The sequence below is a fragment of the Coptis chinensis genome, chromosome 3 (assembly GCF_015680905.1).
Source record: "Coptis chinensis isolate HL-2020 chromosome 3, ASM1568090v1, whole genome shotgun sequence".
In the NCBI taxonomy this organism is placed as follows: Eukaryota; Viridiplantae; Streptophyta; class Magnoliopsida; order Ranunculales; family Ranunculaceae; genus Coptis; species Coptis chinensis.
Genome location: NC_141458.1, coordinates 42464209 through 42481995, shown reverse-complemented (window position 1 = coordinate 42481995; position 17787 = coordinate 42464209). Strand labels below are relative to the sequence as shown.

General features: G+C 34.8%; 1 long non-coding RNA gene across 1 annotated transcript; it reads left to right on the top strand.

Moving 5' to 3' along the window:
• The first annotated feature begins 4344 nt into the window (after positions 1 to 4344).
• LOC147509685 (uncharacterized) lies at positions 4345 to 5780 on the top strand. The gene is made up of 3 exons (XR_015216611.1): positions 4345 to 4457; positions 4678 to 4707; positions 5465 to 5780. It is a non-coding gene; the product is annotated as an uncharacterized LOC147509685 (long non-coding RNA).
• The last annotated feature ends 12007 nt before the right edge of the window (positions 5781 to 17787 follow it).

The window sequence follows — 17787 nt, the reverse complement described above, 5'->3', positions numbered from 1 at the left end:
AACACTTTGATTATCCTATTTCTAAAAAAATCGTTGGGTCCCCTATTCTTGGAGTATGGGGACCAAAAGAATACTCCAATTCTATGAACTTAATTTTGGTATGTAATTTACTATTCTAGAAATATTTGTGCCTTATTCCATTCTTTTAGAAAGAACGTTGCTGAAATAAGTTCCACATCGTGTCGTGCAGTGTCTTGCGTTTAAGTAAATTCTAAAATTAATTTGCATTTTTATTGGGTAATATCTTATAAATGAAATCCGCATATATAGTTTGGTCATACAATTATTGAAGCCGCTTGTGCTTTGGTTGGTGATTATCATCATTTTGGTAGTGGATTTCACTTATTAAAATTATGTTGTAGAGCATGGTATCATTGTATGGTTTTGTCACTTAGTAGCATAACAAATTAACAAATTTGTTTTCATTCAGATGGTTTAAGAAGGAAGTGGAAGCGGGACATGTGTGTATATTTCATGAACTTGGCTTAATGATTGCCACCTCTTAATTTGGTGTAAGGAGGAGCTGGTAGGCCATCTCTTTTGAGATTTCCGAAAACATGCTCAACAGTAAGAAAAGGGGAGATGGAAATAAGGATGGGCTAGAAGAGACCCTACAGGACGTCAACCATCTGGTTGGGGTTCTCATTTACACCATGTGTCCAAGGTAAGTTAAGGTAAGAAAATCAATTTATTTAACTATTATTAAAAACAATTATATGGCTTATTAAATAAGGGAGTTGCATTGGAAAATAAGGGTGGAAGAAGGACAAATCCCAACTGAAATTCTTCCTTTATGGGTCAATTTTAGTAAATCTCTTTTAATCCACATGGGATCTCTCTCTTAGACTAGATTTATACTATTGTGAACCATTTATGTAGTATTTTGATGGCTGGAATTGCTTGATTGAAGTGGTACAGGTGGAACATAGGTTCTGACAGTACTTTTCATCTTGTTTTGTTAGAGGTTTACAAGTGAAATTATAAATAATTGATAGGGAATTCACCTGGGTTTGAATTGGGAGTATGTTTGTATGTGTTTCTAAAGCTAGGTTCTCTTGAAGATTATTATGAAAGCTTGCTATGAATTAACACTGAAATGTGGGCATTAGTTACCTTAATATGTACATTCATGAATTGTTAAATTAGGACTAAGCATATGAGATAAATTCCAGTACGCTGAATTGTTTAATTAGGTTGAATTTGTAGTTCTAAACTGGTAGTCACTAACTCACTAATTCCATTTTCCAGGAAATTAGCACCCTTAATTCAAAGCGGCGAGCAACAAAAAAATATAACCACTTTCGTCGTAAGAACCCTTTTTCCGATATTGGAGAACAATTGGTGAGTGTATTTTGAACTATGGTAATCGTGCATACACACATACTCCTCAATGTGATGCTAGTTGTCTTGGTATCCCGATGATTTATGGAATAGATGATGTTCATGGACATAACAACATGTACAAAAATCTTACGGAACCAATTACTTAATAAGGTATCATAAGTGGTTAGTTATACAATTTCTAAACTGTTTTACTTGTACTTTTCTTTATTGTTTAATCACAAGTATTTCTTTCATAGGGTGATCAAACTTTGTTTATTCTTGGTTGAATGTTCTTGGGACGAGAATGCGAACGTGGATTAGAATGTTCTTGGTGAAGTTAAATAGATTTGTATTTTTTTTTCTTTTCTTATTCTTTCGTCGCAATACAATTTGGAATACACACTACTACAGAAAAGCACATTAGCCACGGTTTGTAAATTGGTATATACCACTCGCTTACGCTAATAACAGTGGTTTATAGTCATTTGCCACGGTACAAAACACTTGTCTAGTTTTGAAACAATCAAATACCACTAATTTAAAAAAAAACAGTGGGTATATATTTTGACATTTGTCATGGTACTCTCAAATATAACGATATTTATGTTTTGGTAATCATATACCCCACTGTTTCCTTGAAAATAGTGGTTTATATTTTTGGCAATATTACACCCACCGTGGATAAAAAATTCTGAAAAGAAAAAAAAAAGTCTATAAGCGAAACCCCACTTCTGCTTCTCAACTGCGACCTTATATCTCTCTCACTAGGGCTTCAACATCTCTCTCTCTCGCCCTATTTTATACCGGTGGTGTAGCTGCCTCCCCCTCGTCATCTCTCTCGTCTACAAATTTTAATGCATGTTCAATCCAAAGGTCTCTCACTCCTATTTAATATGCCACTTTATCAATTTCGTTTTGTTCAGAATTAAAGCAGCGACGTCATCGTTTTGAGATGTGTTTGGTCACCACTTGCTTTGAACCGTTTGATTTCTGTAAAGGTAAAATAGTTCTTGTATGTTCCTTCAAAGGATTTTATTCAAGGTTAGTTATTTTTTGTTTAGCTATCATGAATGGAGAAACTAACTTCTAGGTTTCCTTAAATGCTGGATTGAAGAGAATATATGTATAATTTTTTTTTGTTTATCTGAATTGAAGCAAAATGCCATAACGTTCCAATAACTGACCTAGGTTTTTTTTGTGAATTGGATTGGGATTTGGTTATGCAATGAATTATTGGTATACAATGAATTACAAGAAGTAGATGTGGAAGAAGAATCTTACTAAATACTTACAAAAATAAACACACAATCATATCCACTGGCAATTATATATATATACAAAGAGTTTGTTCTTGTTCTTTTAATTGGTAGCTAGGCCAACGATTGTAATTGGGTATAATTTGCCTATTGTATGTTAAGGTAGTTTTAATGACTTTGTATGTAGCAGATGAAGGTTTTCTTGCACAATTACTGTAAATTTGTTGATTTAGATTCGAAATTTAAGGTTTATAGTTTTAAGAATCGAAGATGCACCTTGCGTACTTTTTCATTCTTTATATTAGAGTTTCCACTTTGCCTCAATTTCTAAATTGGTTTTTTTGTTGCTGCATCAAGCTTCTCAACTCTCTAGTCTTTTTCGTTAAATTCTTTTGTGAAAATGTCAATGATATGAACTGTTTGTTTGTCTATTTTGTTGCTTTTACTTAGTGCTATGACCTGTTTTTTGTTCTTTTCTAAGTACCTAATGTTGTGTTCCATATTGCAATTACAAGACTCACTTTTCAGATGGTAGAGTTACTTTATTTTGGCTATATATTGCACGTGTTAGTGATATTCTTCATTTGATGGTATTCCATGAATTTGACACTTTGAATATGATACATATTAAACCCCAAATAAACCTCTATGGCTCTATGACCATATAATATCTACTCTTCAGCAAGTTACATAACTAATTAGAAGTGAGCCACTACTTTGCCCATCATCCGACAATTAATTAGAGGATCTATTTCAAGAATTGTTAACAACATGAGTAACATGGTTGAAGTGTTCAGTTGTCAAGGCTCACACCATCGAAGTGCTTGTTGGTGTGGCTTAGGAAGTATGAGGATTACTATTATGATGTTGTTAGTCAATGCTAAGGAGATGAATGTGTTTAAGGTATTGTCATTTTCCTCAAATACTCAAAACATTTTATCTGAATCTTAGATTCTTAGTTATGCATCCAATTGGGAGAATTTCTCTACTTATTTCTGAACTGTACATTCTATTATTATTATGAGCGTGGTTCAGTTCACATGATATTTAATTGCAGATTACAGAGGCAATCTTTTAAAGCACGAGGCTAGTTATACTTGTTTTTATTTTTCTATATTTTGATATTTCCATTGTACATTTACTTCACTTTAGTGTTTGTGTTTCTTTTAGTTATTATGTCATTATGAAACTTGGCATTCAACTTATCGACCAAGACATTTGATAGGAAAAAGGTTGAGTTTTACTCTTGGTGTCCGAGTTTACGCCAATCTAATTTATCGATAACAAGCCATATTTAGTTTTTGGCCTATGCTTTGGTAGAAAAAAGTGATATCCCCATTGATCCTTTTGTTTTTGTGTGGAATTATAGCATGCATTTATTGTTGACAGGTAGTAGTATGTATGGTTGTCTTCTTTTAGTTTTCTTTTGGGTTGTTGGATTTCTTAGTATCTAAGTATTTCAAAGCACAGAAGTAAGCTCCAATGGACCTTTGATTTCATAAGGTAATCTATCTACTTGGGGTACTGCAAGAGCTGAATTTGGAAAACTTATTGGGTGTTTATTTGACATGGGATCAATTTGTTTGTAACAAACCTTGCTCACTTAGGACTAATAACTTTGGCTGATTTATATTGTTTAGGAATACGTTTGTATTTTAATTTCTTTTGTTGGCAGCTTTGTTGGTTGTTTGTGAACATTTGGATGTGGACAAAATGGTTAAGGTAAATTATTGTTTACTTCTATTTTGGTGACCTATTTACTTTATTTTGTTTAAACTAATGTTGCATTGGGTTGGTATGTTTTTCAGGTGGCTCAAGTTCAACTCACTGGAGCATACTCTTTCAGTTGCCAGGTGTTGGATAACCTACATCATAAAGGTTAGTTTATATATACATGTCCTAGTGCTGCTCATAATTCTTACCCAATCAAAGACCATGACTTTGCTAGAAGCTTATAACTACTTCAGTCGCTTAAGTATTTAACTCATAATTGATTGGTCATTGGTAGTGTGTTAGTTCTCTATTTATGGTGGTATTTCTAGTTCAGTTTTTTTTGTACCAAGGAGATATTCATTTTCTTTGTGTTTTCATTTTTCAGCACTTCCACAATTTACAAGTGCCTTTACAAGTAAGTTCCCCATCATATTTGACAAGTGTTGTTTTTTTTATTACTTGTCTTCCTTTCTCTTGCATATATATTTGAGAAATTTCATAAAAAAACATTCTATATGGCCATTATGTACTGAAGGTGAGGTTTGTACTGGGCATGGTTACTTAGAGCTCCTTAAGATTGATAAGCGACTACACCTTAGTTGTTTCGTTCTTACTTTTCAGTTATGACCTTTGATGGGATCATGTTTTGTATATATGGACAATCAGTTGTACTGCATTTGTGTTTAAACTAAGGTTCACTAATTCACTTGTATGTATATCTTAATTGGACTTATTAAATGGGATAGATGGTTGCGCAAACGTAGTGCTCTCTCTCTCTCTCTCTCCCCATATACATGTTCCACTTATAAAGGTATTAGTGACCCATGCCAAGCACTAAAGACATTGTATTTTAGTCCAAATAGAACAATATATTTCTTTATACATTTCAACCTTGAGATGGAGTAGACTATTGTGAAGTACTAGTGCAAGGTTGCATATTGGGGTGGTAGTTGCATTATTTTTCATTACATTACTTGTCAGTACATAGGGCACGTACCAACCTGGTGATACAGAGTGGGTATTATGTAACGAAGTTTATGACGACGGAAATAATGGAAGCTTGTTTAGATAAATTTTTTTAGTGGTCCTACGCATAGTTGGTTTATTATCTCTATTTTGTGTTATTCTTCATTATTTAGTTATTATATACTTTTTTATCTTTGATCGTGCAGATGACAAATCTATCTCTCAAAGATACATACACACAAGAGGAACTTGATGTTGTTCGACTTAAAATTCTTAGATTCATCCAGCATAATGCAGCGTTCGAGCCAAGCGTCGAGTCTTAGCTAGGTTTTGACCCTTTCCAGTTAAGGTGTGGTGCTTGGTCTCACCATTTTTTTTTTTTTTGATATTTTAGATAGAACAAATAGATTGCTTTTTTTATTGATGCAACAAGTTAGGTCATTATTATTTTGATATAACAAGTAAATTTGGATGTTTCTTTCATTATTGATGACTCAAAAAAGTTCAAAATTCTTTTAGCAATTCAATGTCTTTGTGTTGGATGTGTAAATTTATTTCTTTTGTTTGTGTTGCACTATGAATTGTTTATTTGAGCAATGTGTTTTTAAATCCAGTGTGGATATATATGGTGAAAATGGGTAGGTTGCAGGTTGAATGAATATGATTAGAATCAAATAATTAGGGGTTTTTATTTTGTTTTAAAAAAAAAGACTATAAACCACGGTTTGATAAGAACCGAGGTATAAGAAGTTTATATAACCCACGGTTTGTAATGACTATACACCATGGTTTGATAAGAACCGAGGTATAATCAGTTTATATAACCCACGGTTTGTATCCAACCGTCGTATATATCATCACTATTTCCCACGGTTTGTAAATATAAGAGCAAACTTTTCGGACTATTAACCACAGTTTGTAAATCCTAATACCACTGTTTTACTCAAAACCGGGGTATATAAGAGGTACTTTTCCCCACGTTTTTGTTAGAAGTATTTGTCACGGTGGTTGTTACCACGGTATGAAAACAGTGGCTAAAAGCTTTTTACCACTGTAAATAACATTGGTATATGAGCTTTTCTGTAGTAGTGATTGTTTCTCAGTATTGATCTACTTTTTTACAAATCAGGTTGTGGGACAACAAAGTTGGAGAAGAGCTGAAGACACAGGCAAAAGACAACGACTGTTCACCAGACCGAACGGGCTACCGCTGGCTAGGTGGAGGGCGACCACAACCTCACCTCCACAGAAGTGTATCCGATTTTTTCGCAGCCCAGTTGATTTGTGACGAATAGTTACACTCTGAGCCCAAATTTTGTAATAGAGTAGGAGAAAACAGTGGAACTTGTTTGTAATAGTTAGTGATAAAAAGAAAAATGGAAAAAAAAAATAAATAAAAAAAATTGGTTTTTTATTGATTTCTTATGATGAACATGAGTTAAACTTGGTTTAAGTTACATATATACCAAGGGATTAGGGTTTTAATTGTCTTGGGAAGTTTAAGTGTGTGAGGCAAGTTGTAGATCATAGCTCACACACTTTGAATCAACTTGGTAATCAACACTCTAACTCCAATTGACTCTAGTTAATCTAGGTGATTAATCTAAAACTAGGTAATTAGATTAGTGTAATCTTAGTTTAGTTTTAAGTTTGAGCCCTTGAAGGCAAAGTTGTATAAATTGTCAAAAACCCAACTTGTGGGCTTTTTAAGTGGGCCTTTATTGTAACTTAAAACAAGGTAAATCTCGAAAGGTTGGGCCTGATTCTCAGATCAAGCGCCAACTGACGTTGCCTTCACCCTAAGGGTCGTGTACGCACACTTTGGGCGGTAATTTCTAAACCTCATCGCTACAAAGTGTAAGAGGATACTTGTGTGTTAGTAAGCATGCTTGGATGATTATGTGATTTACATTTCAGTCTTGTCTTTACATTCACGCATAAGGCTAAACCCGAGCCACATAACAACCATTGGAAAGTCATTACCCAATGTAGGTAAATTGGACGTTGCTTGATTCTTCAAATCCTTATACCAAAAATTTAATGAAAATCAATCAACTAAAGCCTAAAGTAGTCACGCTCCTCCAGAAAAAGACAAAAATATAGCCACGAGGATTTAGAGTAATCAGTTACCAGATTCCGGTAGACCAACTACCTTCCTCACTCCCCTCCCCCAGATTTATTGTGAGTGAGATTCTTGGTAGCACACCACTTGGTGAAGTGACTGCCTACTCTTCTAAGATGTGTAGTAGAGCCATCCTAGTCTTGCACCCAATTGTTATTCTAAACAGGGCATAGTAAATTATTGACCAAAGCAAATATTTTCAAAAATCCAAAAAAATTAATTTCTACTGTTTGTGCATCATTATTGATTGAGAATTCATGTCTTATCAATATGCATCGCAACGGTCATGGAATTACAATGCAAACCCATAACCCTATTATTTTTGTGGTAGTCCTTATCACTGGTTATCCCATTGTCCATCATATACCGAATTCGAGTCTACTACGGGAAATCCTTACGAACTTCAATTTTCAAACTTCCCTAGTACCCTATACTCTCAAGAGTTTTCTAATCATGTCGACAATTCATGGAGTTCCACCACAAATAGTCAACCACCATTCATCTATCCACATGATCAGTCAGAGTACGGTTTCACCCAAAGCCCATTACCATTCATATCACCATCCATATCAAATTCATATTATACTACACCATCCATCACAAACCAACTCTACCAAGAAATGGCCAAGCAAACTATACTAACTCAGCAAATAGCAACTACCTTATGTTTTCTCCAATCCGATTCAAAAGATACCACATCTGAGACTAATATTTTTCCCATCAGTCCAGAACCCAGCCGGAAAGAGAAACAAGGTGTTACTATAACAAAGCCAATTGCTAAAGCCCATCCTGATACTCATGACCAGTTAAAAACCCATCATCCTCCACTTGACTATCGTGAGAATTCCAGATCTTATGATGATGATTATATGCATGAAGTCACAGTTTCTCTCACATGCCTTAATGCATCATCACCCATAAATGAGAAAACTCTGGCATAAGAAACTCAATAGCATGTATTAGACTCAACACACTTGGACAATGGCATTAAGAAAATTTATGAAGATCTAGGCAGAGAGGACAACGAAAATGAAGTGCTTGGAAAAGAGGGAGTAAAATCTATGGTGGAAAGTGGATTTCAATTTAGTTTGGTTGTTAAAGATTTATCGATGGAACAATTTTGTGATATCCATACTATCGCAGATATGAACCACAATCTTGTGGAAACAACAAAACTAGATGAAGAATTCTCTAAGTCCTCGAGATCATGTGAAGAACCACCAACCAACCATCACAATCCCAATTTAACAGCTCTTGAAATCCAACCTCCATTCATCAAACATCCACCAATTTCTGAGGACAACACCACGAAACCATTTCAAAGAAACCTCAAATTTTCACTTAAACCTATTGCCTTTGAGACTATTCATAATTTTCTAAACCTTCCTAGTAAGGAGACTTTGCCCAATATATGAACACAAGAGTCCATCATTTCTATAGTTGAGAAACCTGGTATGTCCTATTCCCCATCATCTGAGCCTCATGAAGGACATCTACTACCAACTTCTCACTCTTTTGGAGAATTCAAACATGATGGGTTATTGCATAAGTTCCATGATGGGTTGCATAAACATTCTCTTATCATTCTGCACCTTACATTCCATATGCACCATCTCATTCTATTTGGGGGAGTATGCTTTTATATGTTTTTCTATAAAGATCCCCAAATGTTTAGATTATTAGTATATAGTTAACATCATATCATCCATCTTATGCATAGTCTTGGAGAATCTGACTTAAAACGACCCCACATATAGTCATGAATATCTGACTATAAAATATTCATAGCATGTTTTATTGATGTATTCCATGGGAGTGCATCATTAAGGTAACCGGACCCTCCTCTTGGAGTGTGTGATTGTAAGTGCTGGAGCCTTAGTCCACGTATATCTCGCATATTCGTTATAAAACAATTTTTACTCGTTGTTTAAGTAAATGTGATCCTATGGAGCGAGTATACAATTTTCCTTTTCTTTATTTTTCAATTCTTTTTCAAAATAGTTGTTTTTCTTCGTTCTCATTATAAAAAGTTCTTGATACACCAAGAGTTATGTGATTTTATAAAACCAAAAACAAAACGGGTGATGGATTCCACATAGACAAACCCTTAGAAGTACGTAATCTCCATTCTTCTAAGGGCGGTTTGAGGATTAGTTATGTGTTACTAAGGGTTGGCCATATCACCATGCACTTTCTGTCTCAACCTAAACCATATAGATACCAATTGTCCCTTGCTCACCAATATATCATCACGTCAACCATCAAATGCATTCAGACAAGGACAAGGTACCTAAACAATTAGAATAGAACATTGGTTCCCATCCCATTTTAACTAGAACTACCAAAATCTACCAAAAAGACCTAGTTCCACCACCCACTAGTGTCCAATCAACTAAACCCTTCCATTATATCTTGCACAATAAATCCCATAGCACATATAACTGAAGCCACAACCTGACTGAATTGGGTTCAATAAAGAGCCGACACAAAAGTTGCCTGAGATTATCTGTTATGATTTGTTTCAAAATATTAGTATCTAGAATCACAACTTTTGAGGTACGAGTATCTTAAAACATCTCTCCATAGTTTTCAAAACTAGAGGATATAAAAATGAAAATTATTTGCCCCGGAGTAACCAAAATGATACTAGATCAACATATAATTTTATCTTCTTGTCAAAACCTCTATATGGTTAGAGATATTTTTAAATTGAGAAAAACAATTACTCTTAAAAATAAAAATAAAAATCATGTGTCTGTATAGATAGTTGTTTACATACTTTACGTTATGCACTTTTTATTTCTTTAATCGTAGTGTAATAATAATCATGCATGCATGTTAGATCTTCTGCATTTTACATATGTTTTCAAAAAAACACAAAAACCCAAAAATATTTTATAATAGAATAAATATCCCTAGTATAATAAACCATGTATTTCTCATTCTATATCAAACAACCCACTCCCCAAATTTATTTGGGGGTGGCATATTTTCATCATGAAGAACAGAATACATGTGTATCACTATTTTTGCTCATGTTTCTATAGTAATCTCTTTCCTTATCTCTTCATACTTTGAGGACAAGCATGGTTCTATATGGTATAGTAACATTTTGCAAAAACTAAGCAGTGTTCTATATAATAAATATTATAGTATATTTCTTCCTTTCTAAAATTTTTTCGAAAAAGACTAAAAATATTTTTCCGTTTAGTATTAAAAAAATCTTGTTTCCTCTTTCTATGATGAATAAAAAGTTTAGAAGTCTCATTATAGTAATAGAGTAAGGACTTGTTCTTCGTACTTAGACTAATAAACATACAATAGTTTCTACATCTTTTCATGAATGGTATGCATCAGCATTTGTTTGTATACAACAGTGAGTTTCTGAAGCCAAGGTTAGAACAATTAAGTTCCATATCCTGTGAGAATCTAGCCAAAAGCCTCATCTGAATGATTATTGAGTGATGACACAAAGGATGTCCAGATAGATCACCACACTATATCCTATGAGAGAATTTAGGCCCTTTTTGGATTGATATAGCCAAATAAACATTAAAACCCTAAAAAGATAGTTTTCCTCGCCTTCACCTTTTCTAAAAGCCTTTTTATTTTTCACCAAAAATTCCTAAACTGTTACAACACACAATAAAAAGATTACCCAGCTGATGAGTTGAGAACTAGATGGATATCGGAAAAAGAAAAGAGAAAATCTTGTACAAAAATAGAACAATTATTTGCTTCAAAAGGAAAAACAAAAGAAAGAGAAGAAAAAAAATGACCCATAAAAAACCAAAACTCTAAAAAAATCAAATGAGTCAAAAATCTAATCTCCCAAAAGTTCAAAATCAAAAAGAGACGATATCAGGAAAAAAAAAAAAAAAGTTAGAACTCCCAAAATTTAAAATCATATGGAGTCACAAAGCCAAAGAGCTAAAAAAATGTATCATAATTCGGAAGCAAAATAACAAAACGAGGTTCTTCTCTGGTTACAAGTATCTTGAAGACCTAGTTTCTCGACTTATCAAATTTTGTTTTCCCTTCCTTTTTTGTTCTAAACCATCACCCTAGTCCCGTAACTCCTAATAAAAGACCTCTAGCTCGATTAGGAATAGGATGGTGTGATAGTAAGTGGCAAGTGTAATCAATTGACCCCAGTTTCTTTGGATGCCATTTGAGTATGCGAGAAATATAAGTGTCCGCTGCACTTAAGAGAACGAACCTTGAGTGAAGTGATAAAAGGAAAAACGATAGTTTTACCTACGAATAAGTAATTAAACTCAAATGTAAGTAAAACTAAAACTGAATTTGTGCTTAATACCAAAGTTATCTACTCTCGTTATCAATGCAATATTTGGAGCAGAGAATTCGTTCCACTCCTAGTACGTTTAGATGTGAAGTTTCCTAGTTCATGTATTCTAACAAAATCGTGAGAGTAATGGAATTGAATTTAACTATGATGGTGAATTAACTAATCAAGATGATATAAATCAAACTACGGAAATTTAATACTAAATTGACAATATGAGAAGGAATTAGGGGAATTTGATTCCACCTTGATTCGACTAAATAAATAGCATAGAATACGTTGTAATCCTAATCTTTATTTTTTCACGTAAATGTTGGGTATTTCTATTCCCTAATTATTCATGGTAATCTCTACCAACTAATAACTAGCATGTGAAGCAATCAAACCCATTCTCATGGTGAACTAATCACTTTCTAGAGTAGAATAGAACATTACAACTATATCTATACTAAAAAAATCAAGTCATCATCAAGGCTTCCTCAAACCCCTCTAATGGAGGTTCTAGCCTTGATTCATTAAACTATTATTTCTAGAACAAGAACAATAAGTACAAGACATTATTTAATGAATAACAATTACTTTATTAATCTAATGAACAATAGTCTAATGATTCAAAATGAATTAAAACTAAATTTATGAATGAAATTAAGACAAAACTAAAATCTAACTAACTATTGAATTAGAAACAAAGTATTTGATAATTTAACTAAGTAACTAAGTCTAAAAACTAATTTCTTATTCTAAAACTAATTACTTGGATATAAAACCAATTTTTTAAGAGTTAAGTCTTAGTCCTCTTTATAGAAAAGATGCTAGATCCACAATTTCGTGCATGGGCTTAGGAGCCAAGTTTTGGGCCGAAAAATCGAGCCCAAAACCTCATTACTTTAGTCCACAAATGGGTTTTCAGTTGGAAATTACTTCAATAGCCTTTTTGTCTACTTTTGCTCCTATGATTGGGTCAAGGCTTAGACCATTAGAAATCTCGTTCCGAGTCGGTCGTTTTGATGTATGGTAGGTCCAATTCCGAGGTCTGAGTCCAAAGATACGGCCTGTGGAAGTTCTGTTGACTTTTTTACGCTATTTCTGCCCGCGTTGACTTTGACTTTTCAGCTTTGATCGAGCTTTAAAAGGCTCTTTCTCCTTGAATCTTGACATTTAATCATAGAACTTCTTAGCAACCAACTTTTGCTCCTTTATCTCGCAAAAGGGATGTATTTCTTCACATATTCGACTCAAATGCCTGCAATACACAATAACACGATAACAGTACTAACTCTAATTTATTAATCATATAATTGGTCAAAAAATAATATTGTTAATAGGTTAAAACTACAATTTTGGGCTCTTATCATGAAGCTATCAGAGAGTTGTGATTGCAACACACCCTTGTGAGAGCCCACCTTAAGGAAGCTCTCTAAAAGCCTCGGAAACAACTCTGCTTTTGCATTTCATTGCTCATGTTTTGTGCATTTATCTTTAAATGATTTAATTACTGTATATATGTCATTCTAAGTTCAAAGGAGCTTGTCTTTATTTACCGCTAATAAGATGTATGAACTTCTGAGAATAAATAAGAAAACAAAACACTTTTTGTAATAAATAGAAGAAGTTTGTGAGTACCTTAACTGGAAAACTCTCATGAAGCTTAAAGCTTGTCCACTAGGGAATTCCTAGTGGTTTAAAGCCTTGTTGCATATGGTCAATGCAATCGCAGTCTGTGAAACGAGATTAGTATAACGTATAATAAATCACTCATTTGTGATCTTAGTTTTTTTCTCTCATCCTTTCTTGAGGACAAGCAAGATGCTGTTTGGGGGTGGTGATCAGCTCCCGAATGTGCATTTTATTACCCATATATTGCTGCATTACAGTCCCTCTTACACTTAACGAAAAGACAACTCATAGCTTTTACTACCTTTTTTAGGTTAAGGAGTATTTCAGACCACTTATCATAAAATTTGCGTCTTAGCACCAAAAAGAGCCTTAATCACGCTTATTATGAAGACCAGTAACTGCTGTGGAAAAGTGCTGAAAAAGTCAAAGTCAACAGCTTAAAGTTAACTAGTCAAAGTCAACCGGTCAAAATCAAAGGTCAAAGCCCTCAATTCTGAAGACCAGAGATGGAGGCCTTTATCTCAAATTATGAATACTTTCTCCTTAACCTACCTTAGTCATGAAGAAACCAAAAAACAAAAGCAAAAGTGAAAGTGTGAGGTGTCTAGTTTGTAATGGAGAAGGGTAAATCTGTAAAAGGCAAAAGTAAGGGTATATAAGCTAAAAACAAGGGAAAGAGAAATGATCCATTGTCTTAGGATCCAAACCATTTGGTTTGTTTATTTTCTTGTCTAGTTTTTCAATTTATGTTTTTAATTTCTTGTTGTTTTATTTCCTTTTAATCAACTTGTTATTTACTTGTCTTTGTTTCAATCTTCAATCTTGTTTGCTTGTTTTCATTTCAATGTTTTAATTAACTTTCCCCTTCATGTTTTTAATTCATTTCAATACAACAATCAAAGTTTTCAAGTTTTCATTAGCTTAGAACCATTCTAATCCTACAAGAGTCTACCTTTCTTCTTCACATCTCCCTCACACAAACTCTAAACAATTTAGGATGAACCTCAAGTCTTAATCAAACTTTCTGAAGTATACTTACTACAATCTAAACCTTCAGTGATCCCATGAAAGTGAATTCCCACGAGGGAGCTTTTTACTTCTTGAATTTCATTGATGATGCGTCAAGAAAGGTATGAGCATATGGTTTGAAGACCAAGGATGAAGTTCTTAGTGTGTTCAAGACTTTCCATAGTATGATGGAAAGAGAGACTTGAAAGCCTTTAAAGTGTATCCGTTCAGATAATGGGGGATAGTACATTGGGCTGTTTAAAGAGCATTGCAAGAGTCATGGGATTCGTCATGAGCAGACAGTGCCCAAGACACTGCAACACAATGGTAGAGCCGAGAGGATAAACCGTACCATTGTAGAGAGGATGAGATGCATGTTGTCTCATTCCAAGTTCTTAAAGAGTTATTGGATAAAAGGAATGCGCACTACGATACATGTGATCAACTTATCGCTTTCGAATTTTTTTTTTCTAATTATTTAGTAAAAATGGGGACCTCATCTAGGGGATCGGTTGTTACTTAATATATTCTAATCCCCGATCTAGTGTACTAATTATTTCCTTTTTGGAGTAAAAAATAGTTAGTAGGCAAATCTTATCCTCTTTTTCCCTTCCAAAACCTTCTTTATCAGGTAAGTTCAAAAACCAATCAAGGAAGAAGAAGATAGATCTGCCAAATTCTTTAGATTCTTGCTGTTATCCTCATGGCTAGTGATCAGACAAGTAGTATTAACACCACAGCAACATCGTGGAGCTCTCTTTTCAGTGGTGCAGGTATGAATTGAACAACAACTGCCTTAAAGAGTTTTTCTCCATTACTACAAGATGGAGTGGCTGAAGTTCCTAGCAACATTGTGGAACAAGGTAAGCAAAAATGGGATGAGTACTTGGTTAGGTATTTTCTAGATAAAAGACTCTCCTTTCCCTTTGTAAAGGATTACCTAACCAAAACGTGGAAGCTAAAAGCTGGATTTGAGATTACGACAGACAAGGAGTTGTTCTACATCAACTTCACTAACAATGAGGACAAAAAGATAGTGCTTGATGAAGGTCTTGTCTTCATTGCAGGTAGAGTTTTTATTCTTAAACCTTGGTCAATTGAAGTTGAGTTACAAAGAAACAAGGAATCTACTATTCATATTGTATATGCCACCATATCTGCACCCCTATAAACAACCATCATTGGGTACCATTATAGTGCCACTCACTACTAGGCACGATGCCTAAAATTATGGCATGCTAGCGCCGCCCAAAATTATGGTGTGCCTGCATTGCCCAAAATTATAGCGTGCCTGTGCTGCCCAAAATTATGGCGTGCTTGCGCTTCCCAAAATTATGGCGTGCATGTGTTGCCCAAAATTATGGCACCACAAGCTAGATATAGCAGGTTCAGATTTAGAAAACATATTTGTCAAAATATGCTTCCATATTAAAACTTTACATAATTACAGAAGATTTTCTAGCAATTAAGGAAAGGATATTTCTTATTATTATCCTATAAATACCCCATTCATTTTAAACAAAGAACTACGTTCATTTGAGGGAATTGATTCCAGAGAACGATTTGGATACATAGGCAGCCATTAAAGGTACAGTCTCAATAATTATACAAAAAGCTCCCTAACAAGATCGTTAGTGTGTTTGGGTGAGTTCTTACCCAAGCATAATTGGCGCCATTTGTGGTTCTTACCAACGAACCTTCTTCCATGTTTTCTCCTCCAAGCTCCATTAATGGCGACTACTACAAGATCTCAAGTAAGCAAGAATACAAGAGCACAATAACAAGATGAGAACAACTTACCAAATCTTGAAGTTCCAATCATTCAAGCTCCACTAGATCACCAAAATCCTCTAGATCTACAAGTTCAACCTTCACAACATCAAGTGTCGCGACAACCAATATCTAAACATACACGACCTCAGGCTCCAACTTCTCATCTTCAGGATCTAGATATTGCAAATGCAAAGGAAGTAGATCTAGGAAATAGGGAGATAGGTGATGACTACATTACATTAGAAATGATGCATCAAAGGTTCACAAGAGAGATGGAACGTAACAACAACTTGCAGATGCAACTAGACAAAGGGAAGCAAATACAAACAGATCATGTCGATGCTGCGTCTTCCATACCGTCAAGAGCCCTAAAATGAGGTAGAAATCGGAGCGTATTCAACCAAAGAAAAAACAAGAACGGCAGATTCTGCATATTGGAACCTATCAGTGAAAATCATCCAAATCAATCCAGGTCAAGCAGTCATTCATACCATCCGAGGAACCGATTTGACTCTCGATATAACCAAGATGATAGACCTAGTAGTGGTCATGGCACAAGGCATGAAGAACAACAACACACGTTGTCAAGTAGCCATCATAGCTCTCTAGACATTCCAAGGTCATCGGGCATTAATCAAAGCACGTCAAGAAGATCTGGTCATATGACAACATCCATCACGAGGAACAACTCTAGATGACAAAGCTATGACCTCCAACACGGGCTACAACATGACCTAAGGCATGGTTTGAACACAGCAAATCAGTACCGAAATCTACATGAAGATCAACTCAGAATAAGACCACATTGGAGAAACCACTCCCCAACCCGATGACATAGCCAATATTATCGACACAGGTCTCATAGTCCAAGGAACAAACAGACTATAGAGTTAAACAAAAACTGGGGGCGACATCAGCATGAGATACAACGTCGAGAAGTTTCTCCAATAGTTCTCCAAAATCAAGAAGCTATATGGGCATTCGTGTCAAGCAAATAGCCTTTGGTTGCTTTCTTTTCACAATCTTCACCTCCGTCTATAACTTCCACCGTCACATCCTTTTTGAACCAGTTTTTTTATTATTCTTCACCACAAAGAACTAGTTCTATCAGGCAAAGAGGGGGTGGTGTATGTGCCACCATATATGCACCCCTATAAACAACCATCTTTGGGTGCCATTATAGAGTCACTCACTACTAGGCACGATACCCAAAATTATGGCATGCCAGCGCCGCCCAAAATTATAGCGTGCCTGCACTGCCCAAAATTATGGCGTGCCTGCCTTACCCAAAATTATGGCGTGCATGCGCTGCCAAAAATTATGGCATATCTGCCCTGCCCAAAATTATGGCACCACAAACTAGATATAGCAGGTTCAAATTTAGAAAACATATTTGTCAATATATACTTCCATATTAAGATTTTACATAATTACAGAAGATCTTCTAGCAATTAAGGAAAGGATATTTCTTATTATTATGGGTTTAATGCAATTTTCTAATTTCCAATTTTCCAATGTAAAAATGTTTATCTAACTGATTAAAATAAATGAAAAATAATAGTGGGTTTTTTTTTTCCCGCAATAAACAATAATGGACTGTATGTGGGCTAGAATATATTGGAGCCCCTTGGGCTACAGGCCTAATTCGGCTGCTTGTTTTGCTATTGGGTATAGCCGGCGCTGCACAAAACGATCACATACCC